Genomic DNA, 24,646 nt, shown 5'->3' with positions numbered 1-24,646 from the left:
CAACACATAAAAATTAAAGGCATCTGAACCAGCAAAGAAGTCAAACTCTCACTCTTTGCAAATGTTATGATACTTTATAGGGAAAACCTGAACAGACCCATAACCAGTAAGAAGATTGAAGCAGTCATCAAAAATCTCCCAACCAACAAGAGCCCAGGGCCAGACGGCTTCCCAGGGAAATTCTACCAAACATTTAAAGAAGAATTAATACCTATTCTCCTGAAAAATAAAAAGACTCCACTCCAAATCTGCTTGAACTTTTACAGGAATTCAGGAAAGTGTCAGGATATAAAATCAATGCACAGAAATCAGTTGCATTACTATACACCAAGAGCAAGACAGAAAAAAGAGAAATTAAGGAGTCAATCTCATTTACAATTGCACTCAAAACCATAATATACCTAGGAATAAACCTAACTAAAGAGGCAAAGAATCTGTACTCAGAAAACTATAAAGTAGCCATGAAAGAAATTGAAGAAGACATAAAGAAATGGAAAAACGTTCCATGCTCATGGACTGGAAGAACAAATATTGTGAAAATGTCTATGCTACCTAAAGCAGTCTACACATTGAATGCAATCCGTATCAAAATAACATTAAGTTTTTTCAAAGAGATGGAACAAATAATCCTAAAATTTATATGTAACCAGAAAAGACCCTGAATAGCCCAAGGAATGTTGATAAAGAAAGCCAAAGTTGGTGCCATCACAATTCCAGACTCCAAGCTCTATTACAAAGCGGTCATCATCAAGACAGTATGGTACTGGCATAAAAACAGACACATAGATCAGTGGAACAGAATAGAGAGCCCAGAAATAGACCCCAACTCTATGGTCAACTAATCTTTGACAAAGCAGGAAAGAATTTCCAATGGAAAAAAGATAGTCTCTTCAACAAATGGTGCTAGAAAAATTGGACAGCCACATGCAGAAAAATGAAACTGGATCATGTCCTTACACCACACACAAAAAGAGATTCAAAATGGATGAAAGACCTCAATGTGAGATAAGAATCCATCAAAATCCTTGAGGAGAACACAGGCAGCAACCTTTTCGACCTCAGCTGCAGCACCTTCTTCCTAGAAACATCACCAAAGGCAAGGGAAGCAACAGCAAAAATGAACTGTTGGGATTTTGTCAAGAACAAAAGCTTTTGTACAACAAAGGAAACAGTAAACAAAACCAAAAGACCACTGACAGAATGGGAGAATATATTTGCAAATAACATATCAGATAAAGGGTTAGTATCCAAAATCTATAAAGAACTTACCAAACTCAACACCCAAAGAACAAATAATCCAATCAAGAAATGGGCAGAGGACATGAACAGACATTTCTGCAAAGAAAACATCCAGATGGCCAACAAACACATGAAAAAAAGTGCTCACCATTACTTGGCATCAGGGAAATACAAATCAAAACCACAATGAGATACCACCTCACACCAGTCAGAATGGCTAAAATTAACAAATCAGGAAATGACAGATGCTGGCAAGGATGCAAAGAAACAGGAAGCTTCCTACATTGTTGGTGAGAATACAAGCTAGGGCAGCCACTCTGGAAAACAGTATGGAAGTTCCTCAAAATGTTGAAAATAGAGCTACCCTACGCCCCAGCAATAGTACTACTGGGTATTTACCCGAAAGATATAGATGTAGTGATCTGAAGGGGCACATGCACCCAAATGTTTATAGCAGCAATGTCCACAATAGCCAAACTATGGAAAGAACCTAGATATCAATCGACAGATGAATGGATAAAGAAGATGTGGTATTTATATATACAATGGAATATTATGAAGCCATCAAAAGAAATGAAATATTGCCATTTGCAACAACGTGGATGGAACTAGAGGGTATTATGCTGAGTGAAATAAGTCAATCAGAGAAAGACAATTATCATATGATCTCTCTGATATGAGGAATTTGAGAGGCAAGGCAGGGGGCTTGGGGGGGTAGGGAAGGAAAAAATGAAACAAGATGGGATCGGGAGGGAGACAAACCATATGAGACTCTTAAATCTCACAAAACAAATTGACGGTTGCTGGGGGGAGGGGGGAGGTAGAAGATGGTTGGGTTATGGACATTGGGGAGGGTATGTGCTATGTATGGTAAGGGCTGTGAAATGTGTAAGCCTAATGATTCACAGACCTATACCCCTGAAACAAATAATACATTATATGTTAATAAAAATACTTTTTCAAAAAAATTTTAAAAAGAAACAATATATGACTTCCCTTACAAAATAACCACCTCAAAGAAGCTCAACCTACTATAAAAGAACACAAATAATCAAGGAAAAGCAGGGGGGAAAACTCATGAACAAAATGAGAATACCAACAAGGACAGAAATGTAAAAAAAGAACCAAACACAGATTCTGGTAAGATGGCAGAATAGAAAACAACAGAAAGCAGTCTCCCTACCTAGACGGTAATTTCATTGGCAGAATCTTTTGCTATAACTATTTTGGAACTCTGGAGCCTATTGAAATCTTGCAACTTCCAGGGGGAAGGCTTGGATAAAAAGTTGCAGTTGGGGTACCTGAGTGTTTCAGTCGGTTAAGTGGCCAACTCTTAGTTTGGGCTCAGGTATCATCTGAGGGTCTTGGGATCAAGCACTAAGTCAGGCTCAGCTCTCAGCAGGGAGACTGCTTGAAGATTCTCTCTCTCCCTCTCCCTCTCCCCCTCTCCCTACTCCTGTGCATGCATTCTCTCTATAATATAAATAAATAAATATTTTACTTTTTATTTTTAATTTTTTAATTTTATTTTATTTTTAAATTTTTTATTTTTTATAAACATATAATATATTTTATCCCCCAGGGTACAGGTCTGTGAATTGCCAGGTTTACACACTTCACAGCACTCACCATAGCACATACACTCCCCAATGTCCATAACCCCACCCAATCTTTTCCTTTTTAAAAAGAGTTTCAGTAAATTTCAGTCAATTTTAGCTCTTTTAAAAAAAAAGATTTTATTTATTTATTTAAGAGAGAGAGAGTGAGAGTGAGAGAGAGAGCATGAGAGAGGAGAGGGGCAGAGGGAGAAGCAGACTCCCTGCCAAACAGGGAGCCCAATGTGGGACTCAGTCCTGGGACTCCAGGATCATAACCTGAGCTGAAGGCAGTTGCTTAACCAATTGAGCCACCCAGGCGCCCACAACTTTAGCTCCAGCACAGTAGTGACACACAGACACATAGATCAATGGAACAGAATAGAGAACCCAGAAATGGACCCTCGATTCTGTGGTCAACTAATCTTTGACCAAGCTTCAAAGATTATCCAATGCAAAAAAGACAGTCTCTTCAACAAATGGTGTTGGGAAAATTGGACAGCCACATGTAGAAGAATGAAACTGGGCTACTTTATTACATGTTACACAAAAACAAACTCAAAATGGATGAAAGACCCCAATGTGAGATAGGAGTCCATCAAAATCCTAGTGGAGAACACAAGTAGCAATCTCTATGACCTTGGCCACAACAACTTCTTTCTAGACATGTCTCTCAAGGCAAGAGAAACAAAAGCAAAAATGAACTATTGGGACACAGAAGATAAAAAGCTTCTGCGCAGCAAAGGAAGGAGTTGACAAAACTAAAAGGCAGCCTACAACTGATTGAAGATATTTGCAAACATCTTATGAGATAAAAGGCTAGTATTCAAAATTTATAAAGAGCTTACCAAGCTCAACACCCAAAAAAAAAAAAATCTAGGCAAGAAATGAGCAGAACACATGAACAGGTATTTCTCCAAGGAAAACATATAAATGACCAACAGACAGATGAAAAAATGCTCCACATCACTTGTCATCCAGGAAATACAAATCAAAACCATAATGAGATATCACCTCACACTGGTAGTATCTCACTAGAACGACTAAAAATAACAACTTAGGAAACAACAGATGTTAGCAAGGATGTAGAGAAAGAGGAACTCTTACACTGTTGGTGGGAATGCAAGCTGGTGCAGCCACTCTGGAAAAGAGTATGGAGGTTCCTCAAAAAGTTTAAAATAGAGTTACCCTATGATTCAGCAAGTGTACTACTATGTATTTATCAGAGGGATAAAAACAGTGATTCAAAGGGACACCTATACCCTAATGTTTATAACATCAATGTCTACAATAGCCACACTATGGAAAGAGCTCAGATCCATTGACAGATGAATGGATAAAGAAGAACTGGTGTGTATGTGTGTGTGTGTGTGTGTGTGTGTGTATGTGTGTGTGTATAGCCATTAAAAAGAATGAAATCTTGCCATTTGCCATGACATGGGTGGAACTAGAGGGTATTACGCTAAGCAATATAAGTCAGTCAGAGAAAGACAAATACCATATGATTTCACTCATATGTTGAATGTAAGAAACAAAACAGATGAATATAGGGAGAGGTAAGGAAAAAAAAAATAAGATGAAAATAGAGAGGGAAGCAAACCATAGGAGATAATGAACTCTAGGAAATAAACAGGGTTCCTGGAGGGGAATTGGGTGGGGGGAAGGGATTATTGGGTAACAGCATTTAGGAGGACACTTGACACTGGATATTATATGCAACTGAGGAATCACTAAATTCTACCCTTCAAACTAATAATAGAGTATACATTAACTAAATTGACTTTAAGTAAATAATTTTTAAAAACCAACTCTATAGAGGGGGGATATTAGAAAGTGACCATGCCTGCCAAAAAGGCTCAGAAAAGAAATGAGAGTCTCATCTCCTGATGACCTTGGCCACAGAGAAAACCTACAAGAATCACAAAACCAAAACATCAATAAAACCCAACAAATTCTGGGGAAAGGGGAGAATCTGATTTCCAGAGTTACCACACCATTGGATTCAAGTGTCCAGTGTTAAACAAAAAAATCATAAGGCACACAAAGAAGTAGGAACTAGGGCCCATTCAGACAAAAAAAAAAAAAATCAACAGAAAAAAATTAATCAAACAGTGGTGGGGCACCTTGGTGGTGAAGCTTCCAACTCTTGATCTCAGCTCAGGTCTTGATCTTAGGGTCGTGAGTTAAATCTCCCCACCCCTGCCTGGGCTCTAAGCTGGGCATGTATTCTTCTTTTAAAAAACGAACAGTGGCAGGTATATTGGGCCTGGTGGAAGGTATACAAGACAAAACTATCTTAAACATGCTCAAAAAACTAAAGGAAGATGTCAATAAAGTCAAGAAAATCTTGTGTGAACAAAATGAAATATCAAAAAGATAGAAAACCTAGATAGAAACTGAAAAGAAATTCTGGAGCTGAAAAATATAGTAACTGAAATGAAATATTCTCTAGAAGGAGTCAGACAGATTTGAGCAAGCAGAAGAAAAAACTAGTGAACTTGAATATAGGACAATGGACATTACTGTCTGAGGAATTGAAAGGAATTGAAAGAAAAAGCCATCCGAGAAGTGTGAACAGAACCTGACAGACACATGGGACACCACCAAGTGGACCAACCTACATAATGTGGGAGTCCCTGGTAGAGGAGAGAGAGAAGGTCACAGAAAGACTATTGGAAGAAATAATGAAAATGTCTCATGTGTGATGTAATACATGAATATAAACATCCAGGAAGCTCTGTGATCTTTAAGTAAGATGAACTCAAATAGATAGACATTGAGACACTTTAAAATAAAACTTTCAAAAGACAATGAGAGAATCTGGAAAGCAGCAAGAAAGGAGAGAATTATCATATACAAGGGAGCCTCAAAAAGATTTTCGGCAGATTTCTCATTAGAAACTTTGGAGGCCAGAAAGCAGGGAGTTGATATATTCAAGTACTAAAAGGAAAAAAAAAACCTGTTAATTAAGAATTCTATATCTGGCAAAATTGTCAAAGTGAAGGGGGAATTAAGACATTCCCAAATAAACAGAAGTTGAGGACATATGTGACCGCTAGTCTTGCCCTGCAAGAAATGCTCAAGTGAATCCCGCAAGGTATAATGAAAACTGTAACCTGAAGCCATATGAAGAAATAAAGATCTCAGTAAAGGTAAATACATGGGTAATTACAAAAACTAGTATTATTCTAACAATGGTTTGTAATTCTACTTTTTGTTTTGCACAGAATCTTTAAAAACGAATACATTTAAAAAAAAAACCTAAAAGTCTACAAGTTAGTATTACTGTAATTTTGGTTTGTAATTCCAAATTTTGTTTTTAGACAATTTAAGACACTAATGCATTTAAAGAATTATTAGCTTATATTTGGGGGCACACATGTGTAAAGTTATTTGGTGACATCAACAACCAAAAGGGGTGAAGGCAGAGCTGTAGAGGAGCAGAGTTTTTCTGTGTAATTGCTGAAGTTAAGCTGGTATAGATTCAAATGAGGGTGTTATAACTTTAGGATGTTAAATGTAATCCCCATGGCAACCATAGAGAAAAATAGCTACAGAATATATACAAAAGGAAATGAGAAAAGAATTTAAACACTTCACTACAAAAAAAATCAAACATGAAAGAATAGTAATGCAGGACAGAAGGGACAAAGCTATAAGGCCAATAGCAAACTACTGTATAAAATAGAAAAATGACAGAGGAAAGTCCCTCCTTAGTAATTACTTGAAATGTAGAACAATTAAGCTCTCCAGCCAAAAGACAGAGGTTGGCAGAATATATAAAGACCACATGATCTATATTCTGTCTACAATAGACACACTTTATTTTGTGTGTGCGGTGGGGGTTCTGAAACTGGTTTCCTCGTTATTGTTATTTTGTAATGGACCGGGAACATTTTTTCCATGCACCTGGTGGACATTCCTTACTGAAAGACAGAGAACACTGTAGTTGGATCAAAAGGCTGGTGGTAACAAGAGTGACACTGACAGCAAAGTGTCAGCTTAACATCAAAACACTTAGCCTGTGGTGACTAACATAACCTAATATAAATAAATAAATATTAAGTTAAATTTAAAAAAAAAAAACACAAAACATTTAGCCTGGAAATGTGAGCCTGTCTCCTCGGGCTCACCAAAGCTCCCACGGGAGAACCCCCACCAGGCAGCTCAGACAGCTGGTTCCATGCAGGCAACAGCAGTGGTCAGTACAGGGACAGGATCGCAGGGCAGATGAGAGGGCTACAACAGACTCACTTTAGCCTCAAACACACAAATAGATTAATAATGGAAGTAAGAAAAAAGATTTCATGTAAATAGTAACCAAAAGAAAGCAAGGGAGGCTATGCGAATATCAGGCAAATTAGATGTTAAATTAAAAAATCTATAAGAGACAAAAAAAAGACATTATACATTAATAAAATATTTACTAGAGCAAACACCCAGTATCGAACCATCAAAATACATGAATCAAAAATAGATTAGGTTCTTTCCATAGCCAAACTATACTTTCATACTCTTAATCTCACAAAACAAACTGAGGGTTGCTGGGGGGAGGGGGGTTGGGAGAGGGGGGTGAGGTTATGGACATTGGGGAGGGTATGTGCTATGGTGAGTGCTGTGAAGTGTGTAAACCTGGTGATTCACAGACGTGTACCCCTGGGGATAAAAATACATTATTTGTTTATAAAAAAATTAAAAATTAAAAAATAAAGATTAAAAAAAAAAGATTAGAACTGAAGGCAGAAATACACAGTCCTAAAATAATTACTGGAGACTTCAACATCCTATTCTCCATATGGATAGAACAACCAGACAGGAGATAGAGAAGGAAATAGAGGACTTAATATAATAAACCAAACAGATCAAACAGATACATACAGAAAACTCTGCCCAGTAATTCTTCTCAAGTGCATGTGAGACATGCCAGGATAGATTAGACCACAAGTTAAGTTTCAGTAGATTAAAATATGTAAATGTCTGACAGAGTGTCTTCTCTAACCACAATGGGATAAGGTTAAAAATCAGTAACAGACATGGGGCATCTGGGTGGCTCAGTCAGTTAAGCATTTGACTCTTGATTCCAAGTCAGGTCATGGGTCATGAGATCAAGTCCTGCACTGAGCTCTGTCCTCAGTGGGGAGTCTGCTTGAGATTTTCTCTCCCTCTGCCCTTCCCCCCACTCACACATGCATGCTCTCTCTCTCTCAAATAAATGAATAAATATATCTTTAAAAAATCAGTAACAGACATAAAATTTGAAGAATCAGAAATGTGAAAATTAAACAATACACAATTAAACAACCAGTGTATCAAAGAATAAATCACAAGAGAAACTGCAAAATTCTTAGAGATGAATAAAAGTGAAAGCACAGCATACCAAGATTTTTGGGACTCAGCAAAAGCAGTGCTAAGTGGGAAATTTTTAGCTATAAACATATTTAAAACAGGGGTGCTTGGGTGGCACAGTCATTTAGAGCCCCAAGAGGGGTGCCTGGATGGCTCAGTGGGTTAAAGTCTCTGCCTTCGGCTCAGGTCATGGTCTCAGGGTCCTGGGATCGAGCCCCGCATCAGGCTCTCTGCTCGGCGGGGAGCCTGCTTCCTCCTCTCTCTCTCTCTACCTGCCTCTCTGCCTACTTGTGATCTCTGTCTGTCAAATAAATAAATAAAATCTTAAAAAATAAATAAATAAAAGTTAGTTCTTTGAAATTGACAAACCTTTAGATAGATGGACTACTAAAAAAAGATTCAAATAACTAAAATTAGAAGTGAAAATAGGAACATTATTATTGACTCAATAGAAATAAGAAAGATTATAGGGAATGCTATGAACAGCCATATGCCAACAAATGGGATAACCTAGGTGAAATAGACAAATTTCTGGAAATACAAAACCACAAGGCAAATCACCAAGAAATAGAAGTTTGTTTTGTTTTTATGCATAGAGTTATAACTAGTAAGAAGGTTGAATCAGTAATAAAAATCTTCCAACAAAGAAAAGGCCTGGACCCTATGGTTTCATTGATGAATTCTCTCAAACATTCAAAGGAGAATTAACACCAATATTTCTCAAACTTTTCAAAAAAATGAAAGTGGAAAAATACTTCCTAAACACATCCTAAAAAGCCAGCATTAACCTGATAATGAAGCCAGACAAAGACTCTACAAGACATGAAAACTACAGACAAATATCCCTTATGAACTTAAGGGATGCAAAAGTTGATGCAAAAATCCTTAACAAAATACTATCTATCACATTCAACACCACATTAAAAGGATTATATACCATGACCAAGTGGGATTTTTCCTGGAATGAAAGGACGGTTCAACATAAAAAAATCAGTTAATGTAATACATCACATTAACAGAATGAAGTATAAAATCTCAATTGATGCAATAAAAGCATTTGACAAAATTCAACACCCATTTATGAGAAAAACACTCAACAAACTTGGAATAGAGGGTTACTACCTAAACACAATAAAGGCCAGATGCAAAAGCCCACAGTGAATATCACATTCAATGGCGAAAGACTGTAAAAGACTGAAAGCTTTTCCTGTAAGATCAGGAACAAACCATGGTTGTCCACTCTTGCCATTTCTAGTCAACATAGTACTAGCCAGAGCAACCGGACAAGAAAAAGAAATGCAAGATACCCACAGCAGAAAGGAAGAGGTAAAGTTATCTGTTTGCGGATGACATGATCTTATATGTAGAAAACACCAAAGATTCCACAAAGAAATTTTCAGAACTCATAAGTGAATTCAGCAAATTTGCAGGATACAAAGTCAACACACATAAAGGAGGGGGTTTTTTGTTTGTTTGTTTTGTTTTTATGCAGTAACAATGAACAGTCTGAAAAGGAAATTAAGAAAATGCCTTTTATAGTAACACCAAGGGGCACCTTGGTGGCTCAGTTGGCTGGGCATCTGACTCTTGATTTAGGCTCAGGTCAGGATCTCAGTGTCATAGGATCATGGCCTGCCTCAGGGTCCCTGCTCTATGGGAGTCTGCTTGAGATTGTCTCCTGTTCACTCATTCTCCCTAAAATAGATAAATAAAATCTTAAAAAAAACCAACGGCACCAAAAAGAACAAAGTATTTATGAGTAGATTCATCCAAGCAGGCAAGAGAATTGTACACTGTATACTGAATACTACAAAACACTGAAATTAAAGAAGGCACAAACAAATGGAAAGAAACCCTTTGTTTGTGATTGGTAAACTTAATGTTGTTAAAATGTCCATACTACCCAAAGTGGCCAAGAGATTCAGTACAACACCTACCAAAATCTCAGTGGCATTTTTGCAGAAATAGAGAAAAACTTCCTAAAATTTACATGGAATTTAAGAGGATCCTGAATAACCAAAACAATCCTGAGAAAAAGAAACAAAGCTGGAGGCCTTGTACTTCCTGATTTCAAAACATGACAAAACCATAATGCAGTTTTGCAAGATGAGAAATTTCTAGAGATGTATTATACAATAAAGTGCTTATAGTGCATACAATTGTACTGTATACTTTGAAGGGGTTAAGATGGTAAATTTTATGTTTTGTGTTTTTTATCACAGTAAAAATAAATGGAAGATAAATTCTATGATGTCAAAGACCTTGTCTCCATGGTCTAAGACAGTGCTGCCACATAGTAGTTGTTCAACAAATATTTGCTGAATAAATGAATGAATTCATGAACCCAAACCCTATGCTTTTTTCACTATTATGAAGTTCTCTTTCTAAAGTGGTAATGACCATCTTATTTTGAAGATCTGGAATTATCTTGTCCAGTCAGTTCATTTAGTGGAAAAGAAACTGAATCTCAAAGCAGTTTTGTAATTTTTTCAAGGTCATCAAACAATCCCATAGGATGATTTCTGTAGAAATTATTGTATACAAATGTTTTAAGCAGTCACTTGAACTAAATAAAATGACTTTCTTGGAAAACAAGTCACCACAAGCTTAACACTTTAATCAAAACAAACATTTTCTCCTGCAGTTCTGGGAGTCAGAAGTTCTGTTTGGGTTTCACCAAGCTCAAGTTTGTGTTGGCTTGCTGCCTTCCTTCCTCAAAGCTTGTTTTCCTGATGATTCAGTGGTTGGCAAAATTCAGTGCCTTGTGGTTGTATGCCAGAGGTCCCTGTTTCTCTGCTGGCTGTCAGCTAAGGGCCATTCTCCACTTCCAGCGGCCACCCACACTCTGTGGTTCCATTCTCAAAACCAGCCCAGTGGACCCGGTCTCTTTCTTGCTTCCCTCTGACTCTCTCCTGGGGTGTCATCTGTCTCTGACCACACTGGGAAGTGCTCTCTACTTTCAAGGACTCAATGTCCACAATGTTAGTTGCATCTGCAAACCCCTTTTTGCCAAGTAAGGGGTAGGGGGACATCACAGTGGAGTGGACTTCTTTGGGAGGGCATTATTTTGTCTACCACACTGTCACTAACATTTCTTGTACATGTGTCTTTGCTGTAAACTATAGTTAAATCTAGAGATTTGAACTTATTCAGGCTTGATTTCTTTGGTGAGCCTATGTTGGACCTTGCAATGCACCAGGAAGCACGTGTCTGATTTGGGGAGGCTGAGATTAACCAGCGGGTGTTGCTGTTGTCAGACTAATGTATCCATTCCACATCAACAGTTCTCCGGACTGAGCAAGGATGGATGATTTTTGCCTTGACCTATTCTTTCATTAAAGGTTGAAATGGAGGGGCGCCTGGGTGGCTCAGTAGGTTAAAGCCTCTGCCTTCAGCTCAGGTCATGATCTCAGGGTCCTCCTCTCTCTCTGCCTGCCTCTCTGCCGACTTGTGATCTCTGTTAAATAAATAAATAAAATCTTTTTTTTTAAAGGCTGCAAAATGGTAATATTCTATTTTTCCTTCTTTATTCTGGACAATGAGTTGGAATTTCTCTATAAGAAAAAGAAAAAATTTCTCTAAAAGAAAAAGAGAAAAATCTCATCAATTATGTGATTACTGGGAGCTATAGTTTATAACACAAAAACAGGGTAAATTCATGATTGTTTTCTTTTATTTACAAGTTTTTGTTCAAGAATCATGGCTTCTTAGCATCCTCCTAAGTGAAGCGATGAGTTGTGGGTGTTGTTTGTTTATTTCAGCATTACGGAGTCCCGGATTTAGATGTAATAATGTGTTTCAATCCTTTGCAATTACTATTCTTTTTAATGTTCAAATGGTTGCATCTGGGGCCTAAGGAAATGCCTTCAAGTTGGCATCTGAGTCTTTCTGGAATGACCCTGGTCAACTGTGATGACTTCCTTGTTTTCTGTTGAGACAGGATGTCCCAGATTCTGGACATGTTTTGCCTCAGGCCTGGAAGCAGTGTTTCTCCAGGGATGTCTGGTTCTTTTTACTTTAGAAGCTCATCTGGAAGGAAGGGGTGCCCCTTGCTCTTTAGCTAACGTAGGCTGTTGTAGTATTTTTCAACAGATAGAGCCAGGAAACAAATTTTTTCAGAAGAAACATAACATGAGGTTATTCTAGTCCCAATTCAAATTAGTATTAAAGGACTTTTACTTAATTTCTTTAATTTCATACTCCTTTCTCTTCTTCTAATGCTGAACATTTTGACTCCTAATGACATAATACAATTAAGTATTTGCTTCGGCCTACCGAACCTAATAGCTTTTGAGTAACAATGCCAATTATATTAGTAGTAGTAATCATATTGTTAATAGTGCTGGTATACAATTCTTCACAATAGAGTTGAAGATACATTTATAATACTTTTTGGCCTTAGGATATATCCCACTAGGGATGTAAAGTTAAATTATTGAAATCTAAAGTCATTTGAAGTCATTTATCTTGACGTGGTGTGAAGTCGTAATTCAGTAGAATTCGTTTCACCCGTTTTATTTTTATTTTTTATTTTTACGGATTGAGCTTTCAAACTTTAATATTGATTTATAATTATACAGCCTGTTCACAAAATTTTAAAGTCAAATCTACAAAGCAAAGTACATTCAGGTGAGTGTAACTTTCCTCCTGTGTCTCCTCCCTCGCACCATACATAATGATTTTTATTAGCTTTTTATTCTTTCATTTTAAAAAAGTGTAGACAAACATACATTTATTTGAAAACATACTAGTTTTCTGTTGCTGCATAACAAATCACCGGGAACTGGAGAAGGCATGAAACACTGATTAGCTAGCTCACAGTTCTGGAGGTTGGAGCCCAGCAAGCTCTCGGCTATGTTCTCTGCTCAGAGTCTCACAAGGCTGAAATCAATGCGTTGGCTGGCCCATGCTCTTATCGGGATCTTGGAGAGCCCTTCTAAGCTCATTCCTTTGGTGACTTTCAGTGCGTGGCTGCTTGTCAACCACTAGTCACCATCCTGGCGGCCTCTCTCAACTTCTTGGGCAGGTCACACCATAGCTGTTTGCTTTTTCAGGCTGGCAGGAGCTCACCTATAGATCGTCTTCTGCAACTTCCTGGAGAAAATCTGGCTTTCAAGAGCTCATCTGATTAGGTTAGACCCACCCCAGATGCTCTTTCTTTTGCCAGATAACACAACATAATCTCAGGCATGATCTGATTCTGTTTAGAGGGACACCCACACTCAAGGGGAACATATAGGGTGTGTATACAGGGTGCAGTGATCATGGGGAACACCTTAGGATCTGGCCTGCTCTTCCCCTTTCTTAGGTAACAGGTAGCATGTAATTTACACCATTCTGAACTTCCTGTTTCCACATAATGTTTCCCACAGTTCATCTAGAGAGGATACAATGATAAAGATGGTAAAAGATGATAAGATGATAAATAAGGGTATAGACACATTCCCCCATCTCTTTTGTTGTCACGGCAGTTTCACTTCTATTTTATTGTCTTAACATTTCACATGCAGGAAATTCACTCTTTTGGGTGCATATTTCTGTGAACATAAGTAAATGCACATAGGGATGCAAAATCAACACATTCAAAATAAAAGCTTTTGGGGAGTGCCTGGGTGGCTCAGTCAGTTAAGCGTTTCTCTTCAGCTCAGCTCAAGATCCCAGGATCCTTGGATCGAGCCTCATGTGGCTCCCTGCTCAGTGGGGAGTCTGCTTCTCCCTCCTCCTCTACCCCACCCCGAGCTGTGCTTCCTCTATCGCTCAATCTCTCTCTCTCAAATAAATAAATCTTCAGAAAAAAACAGTTTTATCATCCCGCAAACTTCCCTGCATGCTTCCTTTTTGTAATCAGCCCTTCACTTCACTTTTAATTTCTAGAAACCACTGATCTGTTTCCTGTACCAATAATTTTGCCTTTTCCACAATGTCCTTTAAACAGAATCGGATAGTATGTGGCTTTTGGGTTTGGTTTTTTTTTTTTTTAACTTTTTACTTGCAAAGTACATTTGACATTTATTTATGTTCTTGCATATATCAGTAGTTTCTTCCTTTTTCTGCTGAGTAATATTCCATTATGGTGTTTATCCACTTACCAGTTGAAAGATATTTAAACCTGGTTGCTTCCAGGGCTTTTTTGGTTATGGTGAATAAAACTGCTATGAACATTCATCTAAGGATTTCCCCATGAATGCATGTTTTCATTTCTCTTTGGTTAGTACTTAGGAGTAGGATTTATGATCATATGGTAACTATATATAATTGTAAAAGAGATTGCGAAACAGTCTCCAAAGTGTGCATACAATTTTGCATTCCCACCAGCAAATGAGTTCTGGTCCCTCCACATCTTCATCAGCACTTGGTGTTATCAACTTTTTGTTCTTTTTATTTTTAAAAAAATTTTATATATTGATTTGACAGACAGAGATCACAAGTAGGTAGAGAGGCAGGCAGAGCAAGAGAAGGGAAGCAGGCTCCCTGCTGAGCAGAGAGCCTGATGTGGGGCTCGACCCCAGGACCCTGAGATGATGACCTGAGCTGAAGGCAGAGGATTAACCCACTGAGCCACCCAAGCACCCCATGTTCTTTTTATTTTTAATGCTGTTCTAATAGACATACACTGGTATCTCATTGGGGTTTTAATATGCATTTCTCTAGTGAATAACGATATTCAGTATCTTTTGCTGGGTTTAATTGCCATCTGTATCTCTTCTTTAAAGAAGAGTCTGTTCAGATTTCTTTTTTGTTCATTTAAAGTTTTTCTTATTTTGACTCTTGAGAATTCTTTACTTGTGATGGATACAAGTCCTTGGTCATGTATATAATATTAAATATTTCCTCCCAGTCTGTGACTCCTTTTTTCATTCTCTTAATATTGCCTTTAGTAGAATAGGAGTTTTAAATTTGATAGAGTCCAATTCATCTTCTTTTATGGATCTTATTTTTTTTGCAAAAGATTTTATGTATGTATGTATTTGCCAGAGAGAAAGAGCATAATCAGGCAGAGTTGCAGGCAGAGGGAGAGGGAGAAGCAGACTCTCCACTGAGAAGGGAGCCCAACGTGGGGCTTGATCCCAGGATCCTGGGATCATGTCCTGAGCCAAAAGCAGACATTTTACCAACTGAGCTACCCAGGCACCCCTATGGATCTTATTATTTACAGTGTATTTAAAGACTCTTTCCCTTTCCTAAGGATGCAAAGATTTTCTCCCTTGTGTTCCTTTAAAAGTTTTATGATTTTAGATTTTACATTTAAGTCTATGGTTCATTTGGGGTTCATTTGTTATAAGGTGCAAGGACACGTTAATTTTTTTTCTTTTTATCATATTTGCATTAAAATGTATTTATTAAATGCTAACCTCCAGATTATTAGGAATATTAAAGTTGCAAATATCGATAAATATATCATCACAATTGAATTTTTATTAAGTTTTTATTTTAATTCCAGTATAGTTAACATACAGAGTTGTCTTACTTTTAGATGTACAATACAGTAATTCAACACTTCCATAGGACTCCTGGTACTCATCACAAGTGCCCTCCTCAATCTCTATCCTATTTCACCCACCCCCTGCCACAATGTCCCCTCCAGTAACCATCAGTCTGTTCTCTATAGTTAAGAGTCTGTTTCTTGGTTTGTCTCCCTCTTTTCTCGTTTCCTTATTTTGTTTCTTAAATTCCACACATGAGTGAGATCATATGGCATTTGTCTTTCTCTGATTTATTTTGCTTAGCATTATACTCTCTAGATCATCGATGTAATTGCAAATGGCAAGATTTTAGTCTTTTTTATGGCCGAATAATATTCCATTGTGTATATATACACATACCACAACATCTTTATCCATTCATCCATCAGTGAACATGTGGGCTGCTTCCATTATTTGGTTATTGTAAATAATGCTATTATAAACAATAGGGGTACAATTATGCTTTTGAATTAGTGTTTTTTTAAATTTTTTATTTTTTATAAACATATATTTTTATCCCCAGGGGTACAGGTCTGTGAATCGCCAGGTTTACACAGTTCACAGCACTCACCATAGCACATACACTCCCCAATGTCCATAACCCCACCTCCCTCTCCCGACACCCCTCCCCCCAGCAACCCTCAGTTTGTTTTGTGAGATTAAGAGTCACTTATGGTTTGTCTCCCTCCCAATCCCACCTTGTTTCATTTATTCTTCTCCTACCCCCTTAACCCCCCATGTTGCATCTCCACTTCTTCATATCAGGGAGATCATATGATAGTTGTCTTTCTCCGATTGACTTATTTTGCTAAGCATGATACCTGAATTAGTGTTTTTGTAATCTTTGGGTAAATACCTAGCAGTGCGATTGATGGATTCTATTTTTAACTTTTTAAGGAACCTCCATACTGTTTTCCACAGTGGTTGCATCAGTTTGGTCTTCCAGCAGTGCAAGAGAGTTCCTTTTTCTCCACATCCTTGCTACTTTTTTTTGTGGTTTTGATTGTAGCCATTCTGACAGGTGTGAGATGATATCTCATTGTGGTTTTGATTTGCATTTCCCTGACGATTAATGGTGTTGAACACATTTTCATGTGTCTGTTGGCCATCTGTCTTCTTTGCAGAAATGTATGTTCATGTCTTTTGTCCATTCTTTAAATAGGATTATTTGTTTTTTGGGTGTTGAGTTGTATCAGTTCTTTATATATTTTGGATACTAACCCTTCTTCAGATATCTTCTCCCATTCTGTCAGTTGCCTTTTAGTTTGTTGAGTGCTTCCCTCACTGTGCAGAAATCTCTTATTTTAATGTCATTCTAATAGTTTATTTTTGCTTTTATTTCCCTTGCCTCAGGAGACATATCCAGGAAGAAGTTGCTTGGCCAATGTCAGAGACATTACTATTTGTGTTCTTTCTAGGAGTTGCATGGATTTAAATCTCACATTTAGGTCTTTAATCCATTTTGAATTTATTTTTGTGTTTGGTGTAAGTAAGTGGCCCAGTTTCATTCCTTTTCCTATGGCTGTCCAGTTTTCCTAACACCATTTATTAAAGAAACTCTCTTTTTCTCATTAAATATCCTTTCCTGTATTGTCAAATATTAATTGACTATACTATAATTGAGGGTTTATTTCTGGGCTTCCTATTTGCCATTGATCTATGTGTCTATTTTAATGCCAGTACCATACTGTTTTGATTACTATAGCTTTGTAACATAACTTGAAGTCTGGAATTGTGACACCTCCAAGCTCTGTTTTTTTTTTTCAAAATTGCTTTGGCTATTCAAGGTATTTCATGTTTCCATATAAATTTTAGATGTTCTAGCTCTATGAAAGATGTTGTTGGTGTTTTAATAGGGATTAAATTAGATCTGCTGATTTTATTGTTAAAATATTATTTTAACAATAACAATATTTTGTTAAATAACAAAATTTTATATATTGATTTTCTGTACCAATATAGAAAATATTGGTACAGTATTGTACCAATACTGTTAAAATATTTTAACAATATTTGTTCTTCAGGGTGCCTGGGTGGCTCAGTCAGTTAAGCACCCAACTCTTGACTTTGGCTCAAGTCATCTCGGGGTCATGGGTTCGAGCTCTGTGTCAGGCTCCATGCTCAGTGTGAAGTCTGCTTGAGGTACTCTCTCTGTCCCCCACTCAGTCTATAAAATAAACAAACAAATAAATAAATAAATAAAATCTTAAAAAATACCGAACAATATTTGTTCTTCCAGTCCATGAGCATGGAATGTCTTTCCATTTCTTTGTGTCCTCTTCAATTTCTTTCATAAATGTTTAATAGTTTTCAGAGCACAGGCCTTTTGCCTCTTTTGTTACGTTTATTTCAAGGTATCTTATTATTTCTCGTCCACTGTAAGTGTGGTTGTTTTCTTAATTTCTCTTTCTGTTGCTTCATTTATTAGTGTATTCAAATGCAACAGATTTCTACACATTAATTTTGTATCCTGCAATGTATTGAATTCACTCACCAGTTCTAATAGTTTTTCGGTGGAGTCCTTAAGGCTTTCTATATATAGAATCATGTCATTGGCAAACTGATTGGATGCCTTTTATTTCATTTTGTTGTCTGATCACTGTGACTAGGATTTCCAGTAGTATGTTGAATAAAAGTGGACATCTTTGTCTTGTTCCTGACTTTATGGGAAAACTTTCAGTTTTTCCCCACTGATGTGATGTTTGCTGTGAGCTTTTTATATACAGCCTTTAATATATGGAGGTATGTTCCCTGTAAACCTACTTTGTTGAGGACTTTTATCACAAATGGATGTTGTACTTTGTCAAATGTCCTTTCTGCATCTGTTGAAATGCTTATATGGTTTCTATCCTTCCTCTTATTGATGCTATGCATTACATTGATTGATTTGAAACTATTGAACCACTTTGGAATCCCAGAAATAATCCTAGTTGATTGTGGTGAATGGTTTTTTAAGTGTAGGATTCAGTTTTCTAGTATTTTGTTGAGGATTTTTGCATCTGTGTTCATCAGAGAAATTGGCCCGTAGTTCTCTTTTTTGGTGGTTTCCTTATCTGATTTTGGTATTAGGGTGATACTGGCCTCATATAATGAATTTGAAAATTTTCCTTCTTCTTAATTTTTTGGAATAATTTGAGAAATATAGGCATTAACTCTTCTTTAACTGTTTGGTAGAATTCCTCTGTGAAGCCCTCTCATCCTGGACTTCTGTTTACTCGGAGTTTTTTTGATTATTTATTCAATTTCTTTGCAGGTTATTAGTCTACTTAAATTTTCTATTTCTTCCTGTTTCCGTTCTGGCAGGTTACATGTTTCTAGGAATTTATCCATTTCTTCTAAATTGTCTAATTTGTTGGCATAGTTTTTCATAATATTCTCTTATAATAGTGTTTCTGTCACGTCAGTTATATTTCTTTGCTTTCACTTGTGATTTTATTTGTTCCTTTCTATTTTTTCTTGATGAATCTGGCTAGATGACATCAATTTTGTTGATCTGTTCAAAGAACTAGCTTCTGGTTTCATTGATCTGTTCTCTTGGGGTTTTTTGTTTTTGTTTTTAGTTTCTATATCATTTATTTTTGCTCTAATCTTTATTATTTCCTTCCTTCTAGTTTTGGGTTTTGTTCATTCTTTCTCCAGCTCTCTTAGGTGTAACGTTGTTTATTTGAGATTTTTCCTGCTTCTTGAGGTAGGCTTGTATTGTTATAAAATTTCTGCTACAAAATTCCCTCTTAGAACCACTTTTGCTGCATCCCAAAGGTTTTGGACCATTGTGTTTTCATTTTTGTTTCCTTCCAAGTACTTTTCAATTTCTTTGATTTCTTGGTTGACCCATTCACTGTTTAGTAGCATGTTATTTAGAGTCCATGTATTTGTGTTCTTTCCAGATTTTTCTCGTGTGTTTGATTTCTAGTTTCTTAGTGTTGTGTTAAGAAAAGATGCAAGATATGAATTTGATCTTTTTGAATTTGTTGAGGCTTGTTTTGTGGCCTAACATGATCCATTCTGGAGAATGTTTCATGTGCACTTGAAATGAATATGTATTCTGCTGTTTTAGGATAGAATGATCTGAATATGTCTGTTAAATCCATCTGGTCCAGTGTGTCATTCAAAGCCCTTGTTTCCTTGTTGATTTTCTGTTTGGATGATCTGTCCATCGATGTAAATGAGGTGTTATATCCCCTACTATTACTATGTTACTATCGATTAGTTCCTTTATGTTTTTTATTAACTGTTTTGTGTGTTTGGGTGCTCCCACATTGGGTGTATAAATATCTACAATTGTTATATCTTCTTATTGAATTGTCTTCTTTATTATTACATAGTGTCCTTCTTTGTCTCTTTTTACAGTCTTTGTTTCAAAGTCTAGTTTGTCTGGTATAAGTATTGCTACTCTGGTTTGGCATCTATTTACATTATAAATGTTTCTCCATCCTCTCCCTTTCAATCTGCAGGTGTCTTTAGGTCTAAAGCATGTCTCTTGTAGGCAGTATATAAATGAGTCTTGTTTTTTTATCCATTCTGACACCCTATGCATTTTGATTGGAGCATAGAGTCCATTTACATTCAAACTACTTATTGATAGATACTTATTTATTACCATTTTGTTGGTTGTTTTTGTAGTTTTTCTCAGATCCTTTCTTCTCTTTCCCTCTTCCATGGTTTCTTGGTTTTCTTTAGTGATATACCTGGATTCCTTGCTCTTTATTTTTTGCATATATATGACTGTTTTTTAATTTGCAGTTATCATTCTGCTTATAAAGAACATCTGCATGTAGCAGTCTATATTAAGCTGATGGTCCTGGGCATTAACAAAATTTGCGCTAAGCACAGGCTCTTGGCCAGCAGGTTTGAAGTGGGCAAGTCCTTAGGAGAACAAGTGGGCAAGGCACATCTCTAGGTGGTAGGTAGTAAGTATCTGTGCAGCACTGCCTCCTGGCGGTGGCTCTGTGTTTATGCCAGGGGGCGGGGTAGGAAAATGGCACCTGCCATTTCCTTTGTTTCCAAAGAAGTCCCTCAACAGGCTCTGAAATCAGAATAAATAGATCTTACTCCCATTTGCCCCAGTCACTTTGCCTCTCCATGAGCTGCTGTCTGTTTAAGGGCAGGCACCCAGCTTTCTCTGGCCCTCCTGGCTGGCCCAGTGTTAAGTCAGCTGATTTTTAAAGCTCCTGCTGGTTACATAGAGTCAGGGAATTCAACTCCTCTGGTTTTCAAAGCTAGATATCATGGGGATATGTCTTCCCCTGGTGGGTTCCCTGGTGCTTTCCCCTCTCCACAACTGCAGCTCTCCCCCTCCTGTGGGCAGCTTCCGACCACCATTTTTGTCCTTCCTAAACTCTCAGATGTTGCTTCTCTTCTACTACCTTCAGTTGTGGAATTTGTTCTGCCAGTCTTCAGATCATTCTTCAGTTTATTTACATGGATGTGAATGATAGTTAGTTGAAAATGTGGGACAGGGTAAGCTTTAGGTCTTCCTACTCTGCCATCTTCCCAAGCTCCTAAAAATTAATTTTTTTCATATGGATGTCCCGTTGTTCCAGCACAATGTGTTGAAAAGATTATATTTTCTTCACTGAATTGCCTTTGCACCCTTGTCAAAAATTAATTGACTATGTATGTGTAGGTCCATGATACATTTTCATTTAGTTTTATACCAAGTGTGAGGTATATGTCTAGGTTCTTTTTTTTTTTTTTTCCATATGGACATCCAATTATTCCAGCACCATTTGTTAAACAGACTGTCATTTCTCCATTAATTACTTTTGCAGTTAAAATCAGTTGAATATATTTGTGTGGGTCTACTTCTTGGATTCCCATTATGTTCCATTGATCTAGATATGTCTATCATTTTGCCACTACTCTTGATTCTTGTAGCTTTATCATAAATCTTGAAATCAGGTAGTACAATTCCTTCTATGTTGTTCTTCTTTTTCAAAATTGTTTGATTCTTCTATTCCTTTTGTTTTTTCATATAAATTTTTTTGAATCACCTTGTCAATACCTATACAAAATTCTGATAGGATCTTGATTAGGATTACATTAAATCTAAAGCTCAGTTTGGGGATAATCACCATTTTAACAATTTAAGCCTTCCAATCCATGAACATGGTACATCTTCTAATTTGTTTAGGACTTTGATTTCCTTTGTAAGTGTTTATAGTTATCTGCACAGAGATCTTACATGTATTTTCCTAGATCTAAGTACTTCTTCGTTAAAATGTTATCCCAACAATTAATTTTGAAATTTTTAAACAAATGAAGATATTAATAAGTCATCTCTATACTGTAGTCTGTATCAGACTAAGTGTACCCAGATGAGTTGGTGAACAGCATTGTGATGAGTGGCCATGAGGGATCCCTGGGAATAGAAACACACATGTTGTTTGGTGTCTGTGGATATTCAGAGCAAAGTGACCTCTCTGCTTAATGAAACTCTTAACAATTAGGACAGATTGTAAATACCATTAAGAACTGTGTGCAGGGGCACCTGGGTGGCTCAGTGGGTTAAAGCCTTTGCCTTCAGCTCAGGTCATGATCCCAGAGTCCTGGAATCGAGCCCTGCATCGGGCTCTCTGCTCAGCAGGGAGCCTGCTTCCTCCTCCCTCTCTGCCTGCTTCTCTGTGATCTCTGTCTGTCAAAAAAAAAAAAAAAAAAGAACTGTGTGCTGAATGAAGAAGCTTGCTTTCCCTTTGAGATGAAGAGCTCTAAGCAAATTCAAGTACTGTTTAATGCTAAAATAATCTGGTGGCCTTGAATGAGTCTAACAGGATCAAGTTATAAAAATGAACTTAGAACAGTGCTCCAACAAAAGAATTAGGATCTTTCTAATTTATTTTTACTCAAACAAAACAATGAATTGCAAAGCTTGCTAGTAAGGCAATTCTCTCCTTTGAAAATAAGCCAACTATGACTTTCCAGGGGAACTCTGATCACTCCCTTCCATTGTAATGATAAATTTGACCACTCTTTTTCAGAAATTAAACATTTGTTTGATATGCACCCAGGCAAGTAATTAGGACACAATATCTGCACTTTGTTTTGTTTTGCTTGACAGAGAGGGTGGGGGAAGGGGAGAAGCAGGACAGGGAGAGAATCTCAAGTAGGCTCCACACTGAGTGTGGGCCTCCAGTGTGCCCTGTGTTGGGCGTTGGTCTCAGTCCTGCACTCACAATCATGAGCCACATGGAGCCTGGGGTTCATTCTGCCACCAGAATATTAGTGGGTAAAAGATGCTATCAGGAAAAATTAGGAGGGAGAGGGAAGAAGTGGAGGAGTGAGGGACATTTCCTCTGGGGACAGCAGGGAAAAAGTGGAGAGAGAGTGATGTGGTGTGAGAGTCACCCATAAGCGTTTGTGGGGGAACATTCCAGACAGAGGGAATAGGGGTACCACACGGGAGGCCGGAACAGGCCTCCCCATGACTTACTATGAGAAAAAAATGGTTATATCCAAATATTATTTGTGACTTACTCTTCAACCTTAACATTTTTCTTACTATAGAATTTTTTAAACATAGGCAAAGGTAGAAAGAATAGAGAATATGAACCCCTCCATATCCATCACTCACCTTCTGTAATTATCAACACTCTTCAGGTTTTCCTTCATCTAGTTTCCATCTCCCAGCTTTTGTCTATTGCTTTTCCAAAGACTCTGAAGTAAATCCCAGACAACCCACCATTTTATCCATAAATGTTCCAGCATGTACCACGGACATAAGGAAATTTTTAAAAATTCTTATCACACAATAAAGTTATCAATACTTTTGTAATAGCCAATCCCTTGTCCATTTGTCAGTTTCACTTTTCTCTTTTGAATAGGCACTTTGTTTGAATCAGGACCCAAACGGGGTGCTTTAGGCTGCTGTGGTTGGTGTCCCTCTCTCTTTTCTGCCTCTGAGACTTTTTTTTTTAATTGGAATATAACTGCCATAAAATATCCTATTAGTTTCAGGTGCGCAAAGTATTGATTTGGTATTTCTGTGCATCACGAAGTGATCCCCAGGAGAAGTCTAGTTACCATCCGTTGTGCTGGTCTCTTGACCTGGGTTAGGGCTCCCGAGCTGTGAGGTGCCCGCCTCCCTGTGCTGGAGTTCCCGCCTGTGAAATGTGAGTACTGAGCACCTCCCTTCACCTTCCTTACTGGGCATCTGACGGGACACCTGCATAGAGCCAGGGATTGGGCAAGAACTTGTCACCATTTCCCATGGCCCAAATGGGTGCACAGAGTACAACCGAAGCATGCTGTCTCAAAGGTGGGCGAGTCTTCGTTGTGCCGTGGAAGGCTGGTCAGGGTGTGTGGCTGTGGGGCAGCAGACGGGCTGACACAAAGCAAGGCACATCAGCACAGTCCTCAGCAGGGTCACCTGCCGCCAACACACAGTTGGGTCGACCAGCAGTCACAGGCCTGACCATCCCCTTGTCACATTAGGCAAACTCTCCAGGAGCCTTGTTTTCTGCCCCTCCCCCAGCCACACCACGTCCCCCCGCACCCCCCCGCCCCCCCAAAACACACAAATGGGCAGAACCAAACCTTCAAGGGCACCATAAACTTGCCTCCTTGAGACAGTGGTTCAAGAGCTCAGGATTCATGAGTTGAGAGCTGAGGGGGATTTAGCCACGCCACCCTCCCCTCTAAACCCTTTCATTCCGCTCACTGCCTAAAGGGGAAGAGCTATTAATAGTCCTTCTTTTCGGAGAAGAAACCAAGGCCCAGAGCAGGAAGGCTCTGAGGTCAGGTGTCCCGGCGCTGGAGCCCAGGTGGCCTGCTGCAGCTCCCCTTCCTGTCCTCTGTGTCACACGGGCACCGCAAACCCAGACCAGGTGGGCCAGTCCCCTGGAGAGACTTGGGGGAGAAACTGAGGCTGGAGAGGGATTTTGAGGAGAATAAGGAGGTAAGAATAAAGGGCGGAGAGTGAGAGGCGGGAGGGAAGAAGAGGAGGACAGACTAGAGTGGGGCGTCTCACAGGTGAGGCCGGAGGTCCTGTGGACCAAAAGAAAGGGC

This window comes from Mustela nivalis (genome assembly GCF_964662115.1).
Source record: "Mustela nivalis genome assembly, chromosome: 14".
NCBI classification, from domain to species: Eukaryota; Metazoa; Chordata; class Mammalia; order Carnivora; family Mustelidae; genus Mustela; species Mustela nivalis.
Note: the sequence above shows the minus strand (reverse complement) of the source record.